The sequence below is a fragment of the Notolepis coatsorum genome, assembly GCF_963971535.1.
Source record: "Notolepis coatsorum genome assembly, chromosome: 4".
NCBI lineage: Eukaryota > Metazoa > Chordata > Actinopteri > Aulopiformes > Paralepididae > Notolepis > Notolepis coatsorum.
Genome location: NC_140168.1, coordinates 12262704 through 12267703, shown reverse-complemented (window position 1 = coordinate 12267703; position 5000 = coordinate 12262704). Strand labels below are relative to the sequence as shown.

Sequence of the window (5000 nt, the reverse complement as noted above, 5' to 3'; positions counted from 1 at the left end):
CACACACACACGCACGCACACACACACACGCACACACACACACACACACACGCACACGCACATGCACACGCACGGACACACACACACACACACACACACACACACACACACACACACACACACACACTCACACACACACACACACACACACACACACACACACACACACACACACATATTGTATTGTAACTCAGTTACTTTATTCTGTGATTTCCTACACTCTGCATTGCATATTATGTATATTATGTATAGTAACACTTTAGTTTACACTTGTTTACGTACTTTTGACTTTCTATTTTATACTTTAACTATTTTTATCTAGCACACTCTCAGGAGCAAAACAGAAAAAAAGCATTTACATTTACATTTACATTTAGTCATTTAGCTGACGCTTTTATCCAAAGCGACTTAGTACAAGTTCTGTACAACAAGTCATCAGGAAGGGCACAGCTCTATCAGCTGAGTAACAATGTTCATCAAAGTGTTGCGTGTTACAGTGTAGGTTAGTTTATTAGGACAAGTGCATGACAGTAAGGTTAGTTAGGGTTAGATAAAAAAATTTAAATAAAAAAATGTATTTCAGATAATGGTATTCTGTATTTTTGTATGACAACTAATAAAGAAACATATACACACAACACACACACACACACACACACACACATAAAAACATTGGTGCACGCTGTTTACCCCTTTGCCTCTGTGTGTGTGTTTGTGTGTGTGTGTGTGTGTGTGTATGTGCGTGCACGTGCGTGCGTGTGTGCGTGTGTGTATGTGTGTGTGTGTGTGTGTGTGTGTGTGTTGTGTGTGTGTGTGTAGGTGAGTTTGGGGAGGTGTGCAGCGGTCGTCTGCGTCTCCAGGGTAAGAGGGAGATCTACGTGGCGATCAAGAGTCTGAAGGCGGGCTACTCCGACAAACAGAGGCGGGACTTCCTGTCCGAGGCGTCAATCATGGGGCAGTTTGACCATCCGAACATCATCAGGCTGGAGGGCGTGGTCACCAGATGTGAGTGGTTGAGATCGATGTCTGTCAAGTATTCATAGTGAGGTAACAGTAATGTATTATACCGCGACAGGTGTGTTTATTTAAATATAATTTATTGTACACCAAGACGTATGGATGCTGTACGGTTGCTCCTCCCCCAAGAGAATCCTCCTGAGCCCGAACGTTTGGACCTTCGTTCGTTACCTTGGCGTTCGAATTCTAAATCAAACATTTGAATTTCTTTATATTTAATATAATAATAAATCTTTTTATTTTTATTCATATTTCACTTTTGTCTATTCATTCTGTTTAAACCAATGGGGGGTTTTCTTCACAGTTGCAGATAAAGATTAGGCTACACTAATATTATAGTATTAAAACTGATGAGTTATATTCATTAAATAAAGTTGATTTAATAATTAAAAAAAAAGCCTTATTTAATCAGATTAATTAATCACTTTATTCAAATCGAGGATTTAGTTTGAGGATATTTATAAAAAAAAATATATATATATTTCTTTTTGAATTTTTGAATTCTTTATTTATATTTTTTATTATTAAAAACGAAGGTTCGCGAACGTCCGTTCGGAAAACCCTGACGAATTTTGAAGCTCAAAAAACAGGCTTCGGGGAAACAGCCCTGTCCTGTAATATCCATTTACACCGTGTGGTGGAACCGGACTCATCACTTATGATCGTATAGAAGACGGATCTTCATGATCAATATATAGGTTTAATAGTGAAACATGTAGGTTAACCTCTTGCTCTGTTTCAGAAATATTGAGAGTGAATCTGATAAGATCTGAAGATAGCTCTATGTGTAACCTTTCATTAGCGCCCACAGAGACTCCAAGTAACATACCATTAGAATAAGTTGTGTAAAACAGTAATTTTATGTGGTATTGTTATCAACTTTGGACCTGTACTAGATAAAGCTTTAAGCTACGGACCCATTGTGTTGGAACCTGAAGTAAAAAAAAAACTTTAAAAGTTAACTTAACTTAACTGAACATTTTTTAAAAGCACTCGGAGTGATTCTTCCTGTTGTGGAGATGAAAATTCAGAATGTTTTCCTTTCAAAAGAGACCAGACTCATGCATGTGGTATAAAGTATAATAAATTGCAGATTACTTTGGGTATGCAATTTTCAGGCGTTTTCTGAACAATGTGCCCGCCTGTTACTAAGAGGTTAAAGGAGCTTGGCTGAGAGGAGTGTTTTCCAGTGGCCACCTGGGAGACACTGAGGGAGAGAAGGGAGGGAGAGAAGGAGACACTGAGGGAGAGAAGGAGACACTGAGGGAGAGAAGGAGACACTGAGGGAGAGAAGGAGACACTGAGGGAGAGAAGGAGACACTGAGGGAGAGAAGGGGACACTGAGGGAGAGAAGGAGACACTGAGGGAGAGAAGGGGACACTGAGGGAGAGAAGGAGACACTGAGGGAGAGAAGGAGACACTGAGGGAGAGAAGGGGACACTGAGGGAGAGAAGGAGACACTGAGGGAGAGAAGGAGACACTGAGGGAGAGAAGGAGACACTGAGGGAGAGAAGGGAGGGAGAGAAGGAGACACTGAGGGAGAGAAGGAGACACAGAAGGGGAGAAGGAGACACTGAGGGAGAGAAGGAGACACAGAAGGGGAGAAGGAGACACTGAGGGAGAGAAGGAGACACTGAGGGAGAGAAGGAGACACTGAGGGAGAGAAGGAGACACTGAGCTTAAGAGTAGAGGGTTGGGGGTTTTCACCAAGGTGTGAGATTTAAGCTCTTGTTGAGACAAAAAAAAAGGAATTCCTCCACACAGGATAACAGCAGCGTGTGGGCAGTTCCCTGATGACTAGATTCAAGATTCCAGAGTCTTATTCGTCACATACATACACAAGACATGTAGTGAAATGAAGGTGGCCATGCCGCCTCCATTGTGCAAAAATACAAATAATAAAATAGAATAATAAAAATAGAATAGATAATAAAAATAGAGGGCGGCTGAGTGGCGCAGTGGGCAAGGCGCTCGCCACTAACGCAGGAAATGCTGGTATCGAGCCCAGCTCTCGCCGTTGCTACCGGCTTGGCCAGTCGTCATACTAACACAATTGGCAGTGTTAGAGGGTGGGAAAGCGGTGGGTGGGGATTGGACGTTGTGGACAGCGACTCCTACAGGTCGGTTGGGTGACGCCGGTGCGGCGGAAACAGGAAGTATCGGAGGCAGCGTGAGCCTCCCACGCGTTACTCCTCGCCACTGAGAACTCGAGCTGCTGCGGTGAAAAGATGCGACAGGCTGCCTCCTCGTGTACCGGAGGGGACACGTGATGCAAGGCTTCTATCCTCACTACAGTCCGACCAGTGGGAGGCATAGTCTAGCAACGTTCAAGACAGGGGAGGGAAGAATTGGAAATCCGAAATTGGGATGGGAGAAAAAATTGAAAAATGAGGAGAAAAAAGTGGATACAAAAAAAAAAAGATAATAAAATAGAATAGACATGATAAAAAGTAATACGAATAGAATACAATGCTAAGCTTAAGAAATAAAGTGTAAGGAGTACTATATACAATAATATACAAATATACAGTATGTTTTTAAAGTGACAGACTAGCATTAAAACATGTTTAGGTTGAAGGTGTTACAGTATGGTTGCTGATTGTGGATCATTTTGTGTCTGTTCAGGTAAGCCAGTGATGATTATCACAGAATACATGGAAAAACGGCTCCTTGGACGCATTCCTCAGGGTATGTCAAATTTCAAATCAAATCAAATACACACACACACATTTTAAAATGTCTTCACGTTTGTCTTTCCAAATGAAAGCAGCTCCCAAGGAGAATTTTCAACGAAATATTATCATTGTCATATTGATTGTGTGATACCTTCGTATACTGTATATTATAAAGTAAACAAATAGCCTAATTATCATGTTAACCCATGACAGTTACCGTCTGTAGTGTGGTAGTGAAAGGGTTAACCTTCTGTAGTGTGGTAGTGAAAGGGTTGACCTTCTGTATTGTCGCAGTGAAAGGGTTAACCCTTTGGTGGTGTGGTAGTGAAAGGGGTTAAGACCACATTTCCCAATGAACCCTGTTGGCTTCCTGTTTTGCCGTTAGCTCTTTGTTTTGCCCGAGAGAGGAGAAGCCTCGCTACAATAGCGGTGAACGTGAAGTCCTTCTCGTCGATGACGCACGTTCTGTTCTGGAATAAAAAAAAAGGCTTCCATTGCGCCGCACGACTTCGGGGGCAGAACTCCCGCGGATCCTCGGAGACACAATATCAATACGAAAATACAGGATATTGATGGACTCGGGGCGGGTGGCGGCAATTGCGTTTCAGTCTCTCATCGATCTCTCGACGTGTCTCTCTGCAGTAACCAAAAGACATGTTATGGTTTCCTGCCGCTGCCCTTGACCGAGGTACTGGAATTACAACTGGAGTCGATCAGCCAGGGCTCCGTACTGTGTGTGGGCGCCTGCTCTCACTGCTCCCAAATTGTTAGGAGGGCTCACATGCCGAGAACGGATTTCCCTCTGAGGGGATTAATAACTTCACTTAATCCTGCCACAGCGTGGACATTGCATTTACGTCGATGTATTGATGTCAAAATCCCCCCCCCCCCCCCCCCCCCCCAGTAGCTGCTTTAACCCTTTCACTACCACACTACCAAACGGTTAACCCTTTCACTGCGACGATACAAGAGGTTAACCCTTTCACCGCCACACACGACAAGGGGTTAACCCTTTTCACAACCGCACTACAGCAGGTTAACCCTTTCACCAACACACTACAGGACGGTTAACCTTCTGTAGTGTGGTAGTGAAAGGCAAACCTTCTGTAGTGTGGTAGTGAAAGGGTTAACCTTCTGTAGTGTGGTAGTGAAAAGGCTAACCTTCTGTAGTGGTGGTAGTGAAAGGCTAACCTTCTGTAGTGTGGTAGTGAAAGGCTTAACCTTCTGTAGTGTGGTAGTGAAAGGGTTAACCTTCTGTAGTGTGGTAGTGAAAGGGTTGACCTTCTGTAGTTGTGGTAGTGAAAGGGT

General features: G+C 43.3%; 1 pseudogene across 1 annotated transcript in view; it reads left to right on the top strand.

Annotated features, from left to right (window-relative positions):
• LOC311226407 overlaps positions 1–5000 on the top strand; it is a 155950-nt pseudogene that overhangs the window by 111059 nt on the left and 39891 nt on the right. The window contains exons 12-13 of the transcript in view: positions 820–1005; positions 3643–3705. The product of the transcript in view is annotated as an uncharacterized misc_RNA (transcript). The remainder of the gene's footprint in view (positions 1–819; positions 1006–3642; positions 3706–5000) is intronic.